This window comes from Coregonus lavaretus (genome assembly GCF_964263955.1).
Source record: "Coregonus lavaretus genome assembly, chromosome: 12".
Taxonomy (NCBI): domain Eukaryota; kingdom Metazoa; phylum Chordata; class Actinopteri; order Salmoniformes; family Salmonidae; genus Coregonus; species Coregonus lavaretus.
The window spans coordinates 44,498,146-44,516,740 of record NC_139999.1 but is presented as its reverse complement, the minus strand read 5'-3'; the positions used below and the strand labels follow the sequence as shown (position 1 = coordinate 44,516,740).

At 48.4% G+C, this 18,595-nt stretch overlaps 1 pseudogene across 1 annotated transcript; it reads right to left on the bottom strand.

The window, feature by feature from the left end:
* Positions 1–4,678: 4,678 nt before the first annotated feature.
* On the bottom strand, positions 4,679–15,048 carry LOC311139033 (zinc finger protein 76-like; annotated as a pseudogene). The gene is made up of 12 exons (XR_014615477.1): positions 14,788–15,048; positions 14,588–14,671; positions 14,391–14,468; positions 14,001–14,191; positions 13,572–13,757; positions 10,648–10,847; positions 8,942–9,101; positions 8,587–8,790; positions 6,136–6,224; positions 5,780–5,941; positions 5,534–5,647; positions 4,679–5,420 (listed from the first exon to the last, which is right to left on the bottom strand). The product of XR_014615477.1 is annotated as a zinc finger protein 76-like (transcript).
* Positions 15,049–18,595: the final 3,547 nt, after the last annotated feature.

Below are 18,595 nucleotides of genomic sequence, written 5' to 3'. Positions count from 1 at the left end.
AAACTACTCTTAAGAGTATGTGTGTGTAAACACCCTGAGGACAAGGCACATTTGACAGATAATAGAGGTCACGATGTGGGGTAAATGAGGTAGCATGATGAACCATCAGCTTTAACAGTAGTTTATTAGGACCCCATGTTTTGCATTGATTGGCCTTGACTAGCCAGTCATAAAGAAGTAGCCCTAAGAACTAGGGGGGTATGTCCTTTCCATACTACGACAAATATGCATGGGTGTGTGAATACGCCTACAGGACTAGGGGATAGGCCTTTTCTAAAATGAATTGTGTGGGTGTGTGTGTCAGCATGCGTGTGCATGAGTAGATCAGAGATCTTGCACGTGTTAGTGTGTGTCAGCAGAACATTCCAACACACAGATTCATATCCAGGGCTGGATTAAGAAATCATAGGCCCTGGAGCGTTGTTTTTTTCAGGCTGTTGGTTGTGGCCTGTGGAATGTTGTCCCACTCTTCTTCAATGGCTGTGCGAAGTTGCTGGACATAGGCGGGAACTGGAACAAACATCGATCCAGAGCATCCCGAACATGCTTAATGGGTGACATGTCTGTTGAGTATGCAGGCCATGGAAGAACTGGGACATTTTCAGCTTCCAGGAATTGTGTGCAGAACCTTGCAACATGGGGCCGTGCATTATCATGCTGAAACATGAGGTGATGGCGGCGGATGAATGGCACGACAATGGGCCTCAGGATCTCACCACGGTATCTTTGTGCATTCAAATTACCATAGATAAAATGCAATTGTGTTTGTTTTCCGTAGCTTATGCCTTTCCATACTATAACCCCGCCGCCACCATGGGGCACTCTGTTCACAACGTACAGTTGAAACCGGGATTCATCCGTGAAGAGCACACTTCTCCAACATGCCAGTGGTCATCGAAGGTGAAAAGTCGGTTACAACGCCAAACTGCAGTCAGGTCAAGACCCTGGTCAGGACGACGAGCACGGAGATGAGCTTCCCTGAGATGGTTTCTGACAGTTTGTGCAGAAATTCTTCGGTTGTGCAAACCCACAGTTTAATCAGCTGTCTGGGTGGCTGGTCTCAGATGATCCCGCAGGAGAAGAAGACGGATGTGGAGGTCCTGGGCTGGCGTGGTTACACGTGGCCTGCTGTTGTGAGGCTGGTTGGACATACTGCCAAATTCTCTAAAACGCTTATGGTAGAGAAATTAACATTACATTCTCTGGCAATTCCTGCAGTCAGCATGCCAATTGCACGCTCCCTCAAAACAGAGACATCTGTGGCATTGTGTGGTGTGACAGAACTGCAGATTTTAGAGTGGCCTTTTATTGTCCCCAGCATCAACTTCTTGATATACCACACCTGTCAGGTGGATAGATTATCTTGGCAAAGGAAAAATGCTCACTAACATGGATGTAAACAAGTCCGTTTTTTGGGGGGGGGGGGGGAGAAATAATATTTTTGTGCGTTTGGAAAATGTCTGTGATCTTTTATTTCAGCTCATGAAACATGGGACCAACACTTTACATTTTGAGTTTATATTTTTGTTCAGTATATGTCTATGGCCACAACGCAACAAGGTGTATGTTTGGCACGCATCCTGCCCAAATTGCGGCCTTCCCGACTGTAGGCAACCAGTTACTGCCAAAATAAAGGAAACGCTGGAGTAAAGGAGATATACAAAGTTTATGTTATGGTGTGTGGGGTGTATTTTCCTGGCATGGTTTAGGTCCACTTGTAGAATCTAAGCCAAGGCACATTAAAGCTGTTCTGGCAGCTGCTTGTGTTGGCCCAACACCCTCTTAAGACACTTTTTGTTGGTGTTTCCTTTATTTTGGCAGTTACCGGTATGTGCTTGTGATAAAATGTAATCCAAAGTTATTTTTTTGAAACTATTGGTCCTCTGTGGCTAAATTATGCTCTCTGGTGTATTTTGAACGTTGAGAGCGGGCTCCTGTGGTTTGGCTTGGGCCCCTGACTCACACAATTGACCTGTCACATTTATTTATTATGCAGTTTATTTAGTTTATTTAGATGAATCAGGTGCCCAATCATGGCAGGGCCCCCCACATGGGCCCCCTACCTCCTCTCCTCCCCCCCATCTGATGATTAGCAGAGCGGCAGCAGCAGGCTGTCTACACTCATTGAGAGCGGGTTCCTGAATCCTCCTGTGGTTGGCGGTTGCAGTAAAAAAATACAAAATATATACTACATATATAATACAGTATATACTGTATATATGTATATATATATTTGTATTACTTTTCTTGCTGCCTCTTGGGCCCCCCACAGGCCTGGGCCCAGGGGCTTCAGCCCCGGTAAACTCCTGCATTAATCCGTCCCTGTTCATATCATTCAGATCAACATCAGAGGGAGCCTAGGCCACTCCCGTGGGTTACAGGTTGTAACTCGACCTCCTTCCCAGGGTGCACTGCATTGTGATTACCTGTGGCAGGAAGCCAGTTCCTGAGAATGTCTCTGTTCATCAGATTAGTAAACCAAGATAACAGCTGATTATACCACAGGAGAGGTCTGTTGTTTTAGTTATGGCTAGAGCCAGCCACCCTATCAGCCCCCAGCAAGACAGATAAGAGGTCTTCTAACTTCACCCAGCACAATGGAGAGTGCATTTTTTGTGCTGAGACCCACCTAAAACTTTTGGGACACCAAGTCAACAAAACCAATGTTTAGTCAGGTCTGAAAGTAGTCTGAAATTGTAACCAAAAGGGAATCCTCCCCAACCCACCAGTGAGTCCCGATGCACTATTTAAGAAACACTGGTCTGGCATCATTTAGCTGAAGGAGGATATAATTACATGCTACGAGGGGGGTTTTCTGAGTGCTAGGCTTCGGGGAGTTTGTGTGTGGTAAAGTGTGTGAGACTGAGACTTGAGTGTGTGTTGGTGCTAGATTTTGAGGTGTGTGTGTGTAGTTGTGTATTAGTGTGTGTTGGTGCTAGGCTTTGAGGTGTGTGTGTGTAGTTGTGTATTAGTGTGTGTTGGTGCTAGGCTTTGAGGTGTGTGTGTGTGTGTGTAGTTGTGTATTAGTGTGTGTTGGTGCTAGGCTTTGAGGTGTGTGTGTGTGTAGTTGTGTATTAGTGTGTGTTGGTGCTAGGCTTTGAGGTGTGTGTGTGTGTGTAGTTGTGTATTAGTGTGTGTTGGTGCTAGGCTTTGAGGTGTGTGTGTGTGTGTAGTTGTGTATTCATGTGTGTTGGTGCTAGGCTTTGAGGTGTGTGTGTAGTTGTGTATAAGTGTGTGTTGGTGCTAGGCTTTGAGGTGTGTGTGTGTGTGTGTAGTTGTGTATTAGTGTGTGTTGGTGATAGGCTTTGAGGTGTGTGTGTGTGTAGTTGTGTATTAGTGCTTGGCGTAGGCGCTATTCTCCTCTCCCAGAGACAGGAAGCAGCCAAGGCCACTCTAACACTCATCTTTCACTCTCTCGCTTTACTTCCACTCCTTCGCCACTGCTCTCTCTACCTTCTCTCTCTCTCTTCCTTGCTGCAGCTGTTGGTCTCGATGAGGTGTGATGTCACAGCCGCCCAGCCAATCAGGTGCTGTTGTCGAGGGAGAACAGAGCGACTAAGCAGAGGAAAGAAAGGAGGGGTGGAGAGGGGAGGAGGAAGGGTTTGGTGTGTAGTGTGGTCTGCCTGGTGGGAGCTCCTTGTGAACAGCGATGAGAGCCAGATCACCATTCCTCTGTGTTTAGTTCTTCTCTTTTCCTGGCCTGGACAAACATCTCTTCAAGGAGCCCAGCCTCCAACCCCAGTGTTTATCATCATATTCCCCTGGACTTATTTCATAAGACGTAAACACAGGTCCTGGACTGTGAGTCATCTGGAATAGGTGAAGCCACACCCACAACTACTACCACCATGAGAGTTGTGATAAAGGGGGGACTGGTTGGAGCATGGCTGGGCTGGGGAGGGGAGAGAGGGCTGGGGTGCTGCTTGGCCATTCCCCTTTGTGTGAGAGGCAGGCAGGGAGGATGCAGGGTGGGTGTGGGCGCAACATTGGCAACCCATAACAAATGAGAGGTGGAGACAGCCGGCGGTGGAACGCAAAGATTCAATGGAGACCTTTGTTTTGTCTTCTCTCTTTACCTTTGTTTTGATCCCAGAGTTTATTTTTCCACTTTTTTTTGTCATGATTTGAGTTGTTTCATTACAACATGAATCAACTCAACTTTTGTTTCCTTTACCCATACCACTTAACAGTGGGACCAGTAGAAGGCTAGATTTACATTATTACATTTAAGATGCACTGTGTACTGTGACGTTTTATGGTGTGTTACTGCTTTTGTCTTGTGTTTAAAATGGACATGATGCCGCAAACAAAACTTCACATAGGAGAGACTCAAGTCAGTAAATATAATCAAAGACAAGAAGCTTATCTTTCTGAAAGGACAACTCCATAAAAATCTATTCCCAGAAAATGTATTTCCCAAAGGAAAGTAACATTTCTGTTAACATTTAGGAAAGAATTAGCAGCAATTAGCCCTTTCCTGTACTTTTTTCTACAGTTTATGAAGTCTAGAAACTTTCCGATTCAGCAATTGTCTGAATCGAGGACTTCCTCCAAAACATGAGCCGAGGACTTCCTCCAAAGCATGGTAATTGTTCAGGGTATTCTAGGTGTGAGTCTGACCCCTGGTGGTGAAAAGACTATGCCCAGAAATTGTCTGGTAGACCCACACACACACAAAAAAAGTAAAACTATTTATTGACAAATGTACACCTCAGCACAGATACAGATATACAGCACAGCATGATATCATATTGGACTCTGTGATTTGTTCATTTCTTCAACGACGTAGACATGGCAACTTTTAGCTCCTTAGACCGACAGTCTCACTCAGAGCAGATTCATCAGTGTTTCAGTTGAAAGAATCCATCTGTTTAAGAGTGTTCTCCAAACCAAAACTTCAAGATTTAGAGCTTGATGAGCAGACGCAGAAGTACACAGTACTGGTCCTGGAAAAATCATTGCAGTCAGAGTTGCAAAACCAAACCAAAAGTTATTGTATCATGATTATTGTATTGGAGGTCAAACCTAAACTGGAGCTAACTTTAGTGGGGCTGCAGCTTTTCAGAAGCAGCAGGATGAGTATGCTACTGTATTGTGGTTAAACAAACAAAGATCGATCTGCTCATGCTCACATCTGAACATTCTAAACCCAGTCTCCATGACAACAGCCCCTCGGATTCTCTCTCTGATTTTTTCTGAGATCCGCTCACTCTGTGTTTGTGGCAGGAGACTGGGCTCCAGGAGTGCTCTGGAGCTGGTCGGAGCGGGCTCCGTGTCGTACCCAGGAAAGGGTGCTGTTTGGGGGTAAGTGTGTCTCAGCAGCCCCCCTCTGATGTGTCCTTGTCCTGAACCAGCCCTCCCTGCTGGATGGCAGCTGTCACCATGCTGATGGCCTCCTCCAACGTCTGCTGCTCCTCCAGCTACACACACACACTATTAACACTCAGTATAATGCTGAGTACAACTTGACAAGTTCTTAACCTCTCTCTGTGTGTGTGTGTGTGTGTGTGTGTGTGTGTGTGTGTGTACTGACCTGAACAGCAATCTGTGTGCCGTTAGCCGTGGCCAGCAGTGCCACCTGCTGGTAGTGAGGGCCAGAGCCCTGTGAGCCACCTGTCATAATGCCCTCTGACATCACTATGGCAACCTGGAGAGGAAAGACAAACCACCAATAACATGCTGATCTACTTTACAGTACAAAGATTGACATTTAAGAGCAAATACTGCTTCATACATTTAGCCTAGTGTGGGCTAAGGAGTATGTGTGTGTGTAACCTACCTGCTGCAGCTCCTTGCCCTCCCCTGTAACCATGGTAATGTGGTGGTGTCCCATGGCGGTCATGTCCGTCTGGTGGGTCGGCAGGGAGATGGTTGTGCCGTCCAGCATTAACATGGTGATGGCCATGCCGAGCGCCTGCAGGTCCTCTGCCAACAGACCCACCTGCCAGAAGAGAACAGGTCAAAGTGGAGGACAGAGAACCAACTGTTTTTATAATACACTCAAGTTCTGATAAATGCAACAGCTTGGGACTGTGGTGACAGCATGTACTAAAACGGAGCGGAAAAGTGGAAAATGTATGCCCTTTTCTTTCCATATCACACAAGTGGAATCACTAGATAGGAAAGTAGAACTACCTGAGAGCCAATGATGTCTTGGGAATCCGACCCATCCTCTTTCTGCTCCGCCCCCTCCAGGAAGGAGGCCTGTGAATGGTCATTTATCGCTTTTGCAAAAGAGAAACAGAGGCGGGTCATCAACGAATGAGGGGATTCGATTATCTGGCCCGGGTTACCCCAATGAGAGGAGTTTGCACCATGTTAAAAGTGATTGCATTTGTTTTGGAACAAGGCTGCCTCCCGGGCATGAGCCAGGTGCCCCGTTCAAAGCCTGTGGTGAAGTCGGATTAAAACAAAAGTGACGTAGCCTAGGCTAGTGTCACGTTCGTCGAAGGAGGAGGACCAAGGCGCAGCGTTGAAGGTGAACATGCTTTTAAAAATTAGAATGATAACACAAACAAAACAACAAACGATACGTGCAGTCCTACGGTACAAACCAAAAGGAACAAGATCCCACAAACACTGTGGGAAAACTGGCTGCTTAAGTATGGTTCCCAATCAGAGACAACAAGCAACAGCTGATACCCGTTGCCTCTGATTGAGAACCACACTGGCCAACATAGAAACACAATACTAGACCGAACACAATAGAAAACTCACACCCTGGCTCAACATACTAGAGTCCCCAGAGCCAGGGCGTGACAGTACCCCCCCCCAAAGGCGCGGACTCCGGCCGCGCCAACCAAACACCACAGGGGAGGGACCGGGTGGGCACTCCGCCTTGGCGGCGGATCCGGCTCTGGGCCTGATCCCCACTCCCTCTCCAACCCCCCAAAGCGCCCCTGGTCCGGTCTGGCCCCGCTGGCCGGAGCTGGACTGCACACTGGTGGAGCGGATTGCTCTGGCTCCGGCGTGAAGCAGCTGACCGGTGCTGGACCAGGCACCGGTGGAACAGGCATGGGCCGTGCCGGACTGACGACGCACACCACTGGCTTGGTGTGGGGAGCAGGAACGGGCCGGACCGGGCTGGCGACGCTCACCATAGGCTTGATGCGGGGAGCAGGAGCGGGCCGGACCGGGCTGGCGATGCGCACCATTGGCCTGGTGCGGGGAGCAGGAACAGGCCGGGCCGGGCTGGCGACGCGCACCATTGGCTTGGTGCGGGGAGCAGGAACAGGCCGAGCCGGGCCGGCGACGCGCACCATTGGCTTGGTGCGGGGAGCAGGAACAGGCCGGGCCGGGCTGGCGACGCGCACCATTGGCTTGGTGCGGGGAGCAGGAGCGGGCCGGACCGGGCTGACGAAGCGCACCACTGACTTGGTGCGGAGAGCAGGAATGGACCGGACTGGGCTGGCGACGCGCACCACAGGCTCGGCGCAAGGGACAGGAACAGACCGGACCGTACTGGGGACACACACCACTGGCCCTACGCAGGGATCAGGAACGGGCCGGACCGGACTGGTAACACACCCCAGTACCTCTCGCCGTGCCTCTACACCTTCCTTCCCCTTTTTGACCAGTGGCCCCCGTAACCTGGCGGCCTCCTCTGCCAACCCGCTGGGCCGCTCTATCGCGGTCTCCTGCTGCCCCGTCGTCCACGGCGTGAGCCCCCCCCTAAAAATTTTCTGGGCTTCTCTCCTACCCGTGGACCAGGTCTCCATATCTCCCGCCAGCCTTTCGCCCTTCTGCTTCCAAGTCAAGCCCCTCTCTTCCTCACACGGCTCGACCCAGTCGAGGAGGCGAAGGAGATCCGCTAGAGATCTCCCTGGCGATGGCTCCTGGACACGCTGCTTGGTCCAGTCTTGGTGGGATCTTCTGTCACGTTCGTCGAAGGAGGAGGACCAAGGCGCAGCGTTGAAGGTGAACATGCTTTTTTAAATTAGAATGATAACACGAACAAAACAACAAACGATACGTGCAGTCCTACGGTACAAACCAAAAGGAACAAGATCCCACAAACACTGTGGGAAAACTGGCTGCTTAAGTATGGTTCCCAATCAGAGACAACAAGCAACAGCTGATACCCGTTGCCTCTGATTGAGAACCACACTGGCCAACATAGAAATACAATACTAGACCGAACACAATAGAAAACTCACACCCTGGCTCAACATACTAGAGTCCCCAGAGCCAGGGCGTGACAGCTAGATTAAGCACGTGGAGTAATGAGTAGGATTCTGTGTTTTCACATGCAAAAGTGATCGCTTTTGATAAAAACACATCTATCTGCCTTCCCAATGAAAACTAATTTGAAAATATGAACATATATTTTATGGAAAATAGAGTGTATGTTTGTATGTTTCTGGACGATGCACCATGCTGCCTTGTTGACAACATGGCTGAGCGGCGCAGATTATTGTTCAGAAGGGAGCTCCTTCCTCACCGCTTTTGTCCGTTCACGTCACAGGCCATGGACCGGTGCACCGCGGCTCAGGTTAATAGAACTCCCTCAACGAATGAATGCTGTTAAGACCTTCGAGAGGAAATTAGTCCACAACTGGTGTTGGTTATAGGAGTGTCTCTACATACCTTCCTCATCCCATGTGGCCTCAAAGTCTCCGTGCGTGGTGCATTTGTGCACGGCCAACGTGGAGGTCTGTCTGTAGGTCTTGCCACAGTGGTTGCAGGTGTAAGGTTTGCAGTGTGTGTGAACCACATGGTGCTTGTACAGGCTGGAGTACTCCGTAAATCGTTTCCCACAGCCAGGTACTGTCCACAGGTAGGGCTTCTCTCCTAAAGGACAGAGAGGGGCGGAGAGGGAGATAGAAAGAGGGAGGGAGCGGGGGAGAGAGTACTTATTCAATGTGAAGTCATGTTATCTCTCACCTGTTTGTATTTTCATGTGGTATTAGTAGAGTGTGTTTTATCTTGGGGTGCATCTTACCTGTGTGTATCCTCATGTGGTTCTTGTAGTTAGTGGCACTGACGAAGCCTCATCCACAGGAGGGTTCAGGGCACATGTGTTCTGTTGTGGACCTTCCTGATGTTAGAGGTGGTGAAGGTACGACCACACCCCTCAAACGGACACTTAAACAGCTTCTCATCTGACAGAGAGAAAGAAAAATGTCAGGGGAAGAGATTGAGAGAAGGAAAGAAAGAGATATGGGGGAAGAGCACCTACAGCCCTTGAACAGGCACTTAAACAGTGTCCCATCTAACAAAAAGAGGGAGGGAAACAAGGAGGGAAAGATAAAAAGGAGAAAATTAGGGAGAGAAAGTGAGACGGAGCGTAAGAGGTCTACACTGAATGTACAAAACATTAGGAACACCTTCCTAATATTGAGTTGCACTCCCCTTTTGCCCTCAGAACAGCCTCAATTCGTTGGGGCATGGATTCTAGAAGGTGTCGAAAGTTTTCTATAGGGATGCTGGCCCATGTTGACTAATGCGTCCCACAGTGTCAAGTTGGCTGGTAGTGGATTTCAGAATAGCTCGTTCCATCTCATCCCACAGATGCTCAATTGGATTGAAATCTGGTGACTGGGCAAGCCACTGCAGTAAGCTGATTTCACTGTCATGTTCTTGGAACCATTCCTGGACAATCCTAGACTTGTGGCATGGGGCATTATTCTGCTGGAAAACTCAATTCGCAGATGGATATACTGCTGCCATGAAGGGATGCACCTGATTGGCAATGATGTTCAGATATGCTGGGGCATTCATATGTTGCTCCACTTTTATCAAGGGGCCCAATGTGTTCCATGAAAACACATCCCACACCATCACCAGCCTGCAATGATGACACGAGGCATAATGGATGCAAGTACTCATGCGGTTTTCTCCATACCCTAGTCCTCCCATCAGCGTGAAACAGCAGGAACCGGGATTCATCAGACAAGGCAATGTTTTTCCAATTCTCCAGTGTCCAGTGTTTTCGTTCCTTAGCCCACTGCAACCGTATATTCTTGTTTTTTGCTGAAGGTCGTCAGCTGCCATACCCCATTTGTGTCAAGGCACGACGAGTTGTGCATTATTTTATGTGTCTTTGAGCACCAATGTTGTACTGGACTGTCAGTTGACTAACTGTAACCTGTCTGTTGCTCTGCACAATTCCTGTCAGCCTCCTTTGTCCTCTTTCATCAATGACCCGTTTTCGACCACTGGCCTGTTGTTGGCTGGATGTCCTTTGGGTGGGTGGCGGTCCAGTCTTGATACACACGGGAAATGGTTGAGCGTGAAAAACACAGCAGCGTTGCAGTTCTTGACAAACTCAAACCGGTGCGCCTGGCACCTACTACCATACCCTGTTCAAAGGCACTTCAATATTTTGTCTTGCCCATTCACCCTCTGAATGGCGCACATACACAATCCATGTTTCAAGGTTTAAAAATCCTTCTTTAACCTGTCTCCTCCCCTTCATCTACACTGATTGAAGTGGATTTAACAAGTGACATCAATAAGGGATCATAGCTTTCACCTGGTCAGTCTATGTCATGGAAAAGCAGGTGTTCCTAATGTTTTGTACACTCAGTGGAGAAGTACAGAGATATGACGAGATGAGGGAAAGAGAAAGTGACAGAAAAAGAGGGGAAAAACGAAGAAAATATGTGGTGGGGGAAAGATGCAGGGTGTGTGTGTGTATCCTGCAACCTGTGTGTGTGCGAACGTGTTTCTGGAGGTCTCCGGAGGTTTTGAAGGCCTTGAAGCACGTCTTCAGGACACTTGTATGGTTTCTCTCCAGTGTGTGTTCGCAGGTGACTCTTCAGGCCATAACCTGTGGCGAACGCCTTTCCACACGTCAGCACGTCACACCTTTATGGCCGGACACCTGTATGAGCCCACTCATGCACCTGACAAGACAGGGGCAACGTTAGTATAACATTCACATCTTATCAAGTGGTAACACGTGTGTGTGTGTGTGTGTGGTATATTGAGGTGGTGACGCATGTGGCAAGGACTACAAACCATTCCTGACTATAAAGGGAAAGCCAGCTGTGTGGCAAACACTGATGGCTCTCTCCCAGACGAGCTAAACACTTTCTATGCTGACTTTGAGGTAAACAATACCGATCCTCCTACGAGGGCCCCCGCCGCTCAAAGGGACTGTGTGCTCTCGATCTCTATGGCCAACGTGAGTACTCGCAAGGCAGCCGGCCCAGATGGTAGCTTCATGATTTCCACCATTGTTCCTGTATCCAAGCAAACAAAGATAAACTGCCTAAATGACTATCGCCCTGTAGCACTCACTTCTGTCATCATGAAGTGCTTTGAAAGACTGTTCAAGGACCACATCAGTTCCACCTTAACTGACACCCTGGACCCACTACAATTTGCATACCACCCCAATAGATCCACGGACGACGCAATCGTCATTGCGCTGCACTCTGCCCTATCCCACCTGGACAAGAGGAATACCTATGTGAGAATGCTATTCATTGACTACAGCTCAGCTTTCATACCCCATATTCCCCTCCAAGCTCATTAAGCTCAGGCCCTGGGTCTGAACACCTCCCTCTGCAACTGGATCATGGACTTCCTGACGGGCAGACCCCAGGTGGTGAGGGTAGGCAACAACAACTCTGCCAAGCTGACCCTCAACACGGGGGCCCCCCAGGGATGTGTGCTCATCCAACTCCTGTAGTCACTGTACACCCACAACAACACGACAGTGGTGGGCCTGATCGCCGACGAGACAGCCTACAGGGAGGAGGTTAGAGCCCTGGCAGAGTGGTGCCAGGACAACAGCCTCTTCCTCAACATCAGCAAAATGTTGAGGAAGAGGCTGCAGTAGAAACGGTCAAATGCTTCAGCGCCTCTTCAACCTCAGGCAACTGAAGAAATCTGGCATAGCCCCTCAGATCCTCAAGAAGTTATACAGCTGCACCATCAACAGCATCTTGACCGGCTGCATCACCGCCTGGTATGGCAACTGCACCGCCTTCAACCGCTAGGCTCTACAGAGGGTGGTGCGGACAGCTCAATACATCACTGGGGGCAAGCTCCCTGCCCTTCAGGACATTTACACCAGGTGGTGTCTGAGGAATCACAGGAAGATCATCAAGGACTCCAGTCACATGAGCCACGGACAGTTCACTTTGTTAGCATCTGGCAAACAGTATCGGAGCGTAGGGTCTCGGACCAACAGGCTTCGACACAGCGTCTACCATCAGGCCATCAGACTGGTGAACAGCTAACCCTAGCTGTCTCCCTGTACAAACCTGCACCTTAGATACTATTTGCACTGACTACCCACACATCCAACCCTTACACACAACCACACACACACAACCACACGCACACATACATACATACCTCTTTTATACCTGCTGTAAACTGTACGTGACAAATAAAATGATTAGATTTTGATTTGACTGTGGTGTGTGTGCTGTGATGTAGAGCAGTGGTTCTCAACCAGGGGTACTAGGACGCCTGGGGGAAATTGGCCTATCCACAGGGGGTACTTGAGAAGACTCATGAGACCATAGACTTACTGGTAAAATGCACATTAGGGGGTACTTCAGAGCAAAATTCAGTTGGTAGTACACTAACCGAAAAGGGTTGGGAACCATTGATGTAGAGTGTGTGTGTGTGGTACCTTGAGGTGGTGTGCTGTGGTGGAGGGTGTGTGGTACCTTGAGGTGGTGTGCTCTGGTGGAGGGTGTGTGTGTGTGGTACCTTGAGGTGGTGTGCTGTGGTGGAGGGTGTGTGTGTGTGTGGTACCTTGAGGTGGTGTGCTGTGGTGGAGGGTGTGTGTGCATGGTACCTTGAGGTGGTGTGCTGTGGTGGAGGCTGTGTGTGTGCGTGGTACCTTGAGGTGGTGTGCTGTGGTGGAGGGTGTGTGTGCGTGGTACCTTGAGGTGGTGTGCTGTGGTGGAGGGTGTGTGTGCATGGTACCTTGAGGTGGTGTGCTGTGGTGGAGGGTGTGTGTGTGCGTGGTACCTTGAGGTGGTGTGCTGTGGTGGAGGGTGTGTGTGTGCGTGGTACCTTGAGGTGGTGTGCTGTGGTGGAGGGTGTGTGTGCATGGTACCTTGAGGTGGTGTGCTGTGGTGGAGGGTGTGTGTGTGCGTGGTACCTTGAGGTGGTGTGCTGTGGTGGAGGGTGTGTGTGCATGGTACCTTGAGGTGGTGTGCTGTGGTGGAGGCTGTGTGTGTGTGTGGTACCTTGAGGTGGTGTGCTGTGGTGGAGGGTGTCTGTGCTGTGGTGGAGGGTGTGTGTGTGCGTGGTACCTTGAGGTGGTGTGCTGTGGTGGAGGGTGTGTGTGCATGGTACCTTGAGGTGGTGTGCTGTGGTGGAGGGTGTGTGTGTGCGTGGTACCTTGAGGTGGTGTGCTGTGGTGGAGGGTGTGTGTGCATGGTACCTTGAGGTGGTGTGCTGTGGTGGAGGGTGTGTGTGTGCATGGTACCTTGAGGTGGTGTGCTGTGGTGGAGGGTGTGTGTGCGTGGTACCTTGAGGTGGTGTGCTGTGGTGGAGGGTGTGTGTGCATGGTACCTTGAGGTGGTGTGCTGTGGTGGAGGGTGTGTGTGCGTGGTACCTTGAGGTGGTGTGCTGTGGTGGAGGGTGTGTGTGCATGGTACCTTGAGGTGGTGTGCTGTGGTGTAGAGACGTCCACAGCCCTCGTAGTCACAGCGGAACGTCTTCTCAGCCGTCTGCTGACCCTTAGGGGAACCCCACGACCCCATCACCTGTACGATGGGCTCTATGTCCTGGAGTCCATTGGTACTGCTCATGGTCTCATCCACCTCCACATCTGACCCAGTCATCTAGGGAGAAAACGGGGGAGAGGAGAGTTGGAGAGCGTTATAATGAATCAAAGTACTACATTGCTTATGTCACCACAACATGTACAACTGCTTAGTATGTGAGAGAGCAAGAAAAAGAGACAGTGAAAGAAAAACAGAGCTTGCAAGAGAAATAACTGAGAAAGAAAGAGACAGAGAACGAATGCACACTAAACAGGGATATGTGAGATGAGAGAGTGATAGAACAGACAGAAAAAGAGAGACCTTGGCATAGTTCTCCAGGGTGGTGATGGTGTCCGTGTCCACAGTGTCGTCTGCAGCCAGCTCCTCCAGGGCGCTTCCAGGCTGCAGAGTTAGGATGGTGCTGCCAACCTGCCAGCCCAAAGGGTGGTGGATGTACACTGTGCTGCCATCGTCCAGCTGCATTGCCTCCACAGCACTGGGGTCACACCCGTGTGCAGGGGTTAGAGGTTAGGGGCTCGGTTTGGATGGTTGAGATCACTTTACTTCCATCCTTTTGAGAAGTAATAATAACTGATGTGTGAGTCATTGGACCACAGAAAACAAGGTGACAACAACTCTATTGCCTTCACCAAGCCAACTTTTCTTAGAGTGGTGAATGCAGTATCTGGCCCAGGTTTGATGTTAATATACCTTTGGGTGTGTGGTGGATGTATGCGGTGGACCTGTCCTCGAGCTTAACTGCCTGGCCGTCCTGAAAGGGCAGGGGCTCTGGGGAGAGGACAGGAGAACAGCCAGCATCAGGAGAGACATGGTCTCACAGAACACACACACACAAGGTTATTCCCAAACCCTCCGGCAGACATGTTGTTCTGAGGGTGTAGAATGACCTTTCTGCTGTACAGTGACCTGGTGGATGTAGGCTGTAGTACCGTCCTCCAACTGAATAGTATCACCTTCCACCAGGTTACCATCTGAGGGTGAGAAATGTGTATTATTGTTAATATCAGTGGCAGCTATACATACTTAGGACATGTGAACGTTAGCTTTGAGTGTTTCATTGTATTTGATTAGTGTGGTTTGTTGTCACCTTTGATGGCTTGTTTGATGTAGGCAGTGGAGCCATCACTGAGGGCCACAGCCTGCAGTCCCAAACTCTCCATCCTTCTGCTCAGCCACAGATGCTCTATCTGACAATAAGAGAGACACACACACTGAGCTACTGACACTATCTTTCAATCACAGACACTGAACTGCAGACATGCATCATTCACACACACACACAGGGCTACTGACACTCCACCGCTGACGCATTTCTTCTACACACACATGCTACTGAGGAGCCCCAACAATCCTGTGTAATGCTGCATATACTTTGTTAATATTTATGTAGCCATTATCCTAACATCTTGCTCTGTAACAAGGTTAGATCATCTAGGTCAGCTGATGTGACCTCATTGCACTGATGATGACCTAGGGGTCGTGTGTGGTGGCTTGATACGTCAGAGAAGAGAAAAGGAGGTGAGTGATGTGTCCCGAGCATTAACAAGCAGTGGCTGTCCTGGACCGTCAACCAGCGAATATACCATATACTATTACCATATGTATTATGTGTATGCATCAAGGTTAGGTTCAAGATGAGTCTATGGGGAGAGTAACTTGGAGACCCGATGTTGAATTGCATTGGATTCAACGTCGGGCATAAATTAGTATTTGGACCCCTACAAGCCAGAATGTTCAATACAATTATATTTTTACTTACTTTACCGGTCTTCTGTGCGGATAGTCCTTTTGCAGGTAGGAATGTGAGACAACATATCCACAGGAAAGTATAACTACATCAACTTTTCAAAGTGCTGGTAGTGCCTTCAGATTTCTATCACCTGAAGCATGAGTAGAACCATGTGAACATGTGCACGAGCTCAGCATGTATATGTAAAGTGCATTCGGAAAGTATTCAGACCCCTTTACTTTTCCCACATTTTGTTACGTTACAGCTTTATTCTAAAATTGATTAAATGTTTTTCCCCCTGTAGTGTATTAAGATTATGACTTTGTTAATGGTTTTAAGTGGAACCTGAGAGGATGTTTATTTAGTGTCAGAGGGAATTGGTTTAGTGTGACGCCACATTGAACAGAGGGAGTGTGTTGTAAACAGGGGATTGGACAGTAGAGGGAGCCACCCATATTTTGGGGAAGATTATATATACTGGGTTTAGACGAAGAAGAGCAGAGCAGACATTGTAATTTGGAGGACACTGCTCTCCGGGTGATCATGACATCCGTAAACTTATGCTGAAATCTTGTGATATGAATAAAACTTATGATCAAAGTTCAGTATGGGCGGACTCCTTTGTTTAACAGCAATAATTAGCAACATTGACTCGACACTACACCCCCCCTCATCAATCTACACACAATACCCCATAATGACAAAGCAAAAACTGGTTTTTAGACATTTTTGCAAATGTATTAAAAATAGAAAACAGAAATATCACATTTACATAAGTATTCAGACCCTTTACTCAATACTTTGTTGAAGAACCTTTGGCCGCGATTACAACCTCAAGTCTTCTTGGGTATGACACTACAAGCTTGGCACACCTGTATTTGGGGGGTTTCTCCCATTCTTCTCTGCAGATCCTCTCAAACTGTCAGGTTGGATTGGGAGCGTCGCTGCACAGCTATTTTCAGATCTCTTCAGAGATGTTCGATCGGGTTCAAGTCCTGGCTCTGGCTGGGCCACTCAAGGACATTCAGAGACTTGTCCCGAAGCCACTCCTACGTTGTCTTGGCTGTGTGCTTAGGGTCGTTGTCCTGTTGGAAGGTGAACCTTCGCCCCAGTCTGAGGACCTGAGCGCTCTGGAGCAGGTTTTCATCAAGGATCTCTCTGTACTTTGCTCCGTTCATCTTTCCCTCGATCCTGACTAGTCTCCCAGTCCCTGCCGATGAAAAACATCCCCACAGCATGATTCTGTCACCACCATGCTTCACAGTAGGGATGGTGCCAGGTTTCCTCCAGACGTGACACTTGACATTCAGGCAAAAGAGTTCAACCTTGGTTTCATCAGACCAGAGAATCTTCACTAGAGATCCTGGTTCGAGTCCAGGCTCTGTCGCGACCGGGAGACCAATTGGGCGGCGCACAATTGGCCCAGCATCTTCCAGGGTAGGGAAGGGTTTGGCCAGCAACGATGTTCTTGTCCCATCGCGCACTAGCGACTCCTGTGGCGGGCCGGGTGCAGTGCACGCTGACTCGGTCGCCAGGTGTAAGGTGTTTCCTCCGACACATTGGTGTGGCTGGCTTCTGGGTTAAGCGGGCAATGTGTCAAGAAGCAGTGCGGCTCGGTTGGGTTGTGTTTCAGAGGACGCACGACTCTCGACCTTCGCCTCTCCCGTGTCCGTACGGGAGTTGCAGCGATGGGACAATTGGATACCACGAAATTGGGGAGAAAAAGGGGGTAAAATACCAACAACAAAAGAAGACCAGAGAATCTTGTTTCTCATGGTCTGAGAGTCCTTTAGGTGCCTTTTGGCACACTCCAAGCGGCCTGTCATGTGCCTTTTACTGAGGAGTGGCTTCCGTCTGGCCACTCTACCAGAAAGGCCTGATTGGTGGAGTGCTGCAGAGATCGTTGTCCATCTGGAAGGTTCTCCCATCTCCACAGAGGAACTCTGGAGCTCTGTCAGAGTGACCATCGGGTTCTTGGACAGGTGTGTGCCTTTCCAAATCATATCCAATCAATTGAATTTACCACAGGTGGACTCCAATCAAGTTGTAGAAACATCTCAAGGATGATCAATGGAAACAGGATGCACACCTGAGCTCAATTGAGTCTCATAGCAAAGGGTCTGAATACTTATAGAAATAAGGTATTTCTGTTTTATTTTTAATACATTTGCAAAAATGTCAAAAAACGTGTTTTCGCTTGATCATTATGGGGTATTGTGTGTAGATTGATGAGGAAAACAATTAATTTAATCAATTTTTGAATAAGGCTGTAAGGTTACAAAATGTGGAAACGGTCAAGGGGTCTGAATACTTTCCGAATGTACTGTATTTATATATATTTTTACAATTTAGTCATTTTAGCAGATGCTCTTTTCCAGAGCGACTTACAGTTAGTGCATACATTTTTCATACTGTGTGTATTTTCATATTTTGCACTATAGGCACTACCAGTGCTTTGAAACGTTTATGTAAATATACTTTCCTGTGGATATATTGTCTCACATTCCTACTTTCAAAGGACCAACCACACAGACAACTGATAAAGTAAGTTAAAATAAAATGTTTAGTCCTGAGAGGAAGCTCTCCTGATACAAACGCTCATTCATTTCCGAAATTCAACGTCGGGTTTCCAGGCTATGGGGAGGGCAGACTAATATTTTACTGTTAATGGACATAGCTATCTGCTTGACACAAGGGTTTATGGCATAAGCAGTATGCCATCATTGGGTGCATTTCCATCCGGTTGTTACTGTGCCATCACTGGGTACATTTCCAGGTTGTCACTGTATCGGTTTAGATTGGTTCTTTTTGGAAATGAGGGATAGGTTTGCAAATGGCTGAATACATTCTTCTGCAACTGGTCCGGGCAGACCACATAGCTAGCTTTCATTTTAATCAATAATTATTGGGAATAATATACTTTGTATACTAGGTGTAACAATATGGCAATGAAGTCTACAGGTAGCTAGTCAAGAAGTGATATGGACTCAAAATAGTCAATTTCAACTGGTTCACAAGCTAGGGGTCGAGTGACAAGGTAGCTAGCTAACAAGTAAGTAAGCTAACACCGTCATTACACTGAATGGCAAGTTTACCTTGCTAGCACCTGGCAGGCTATCGATACTATGGCTAGCTTCAAGAAGCACATTTTCTTCGCCATTGTCGT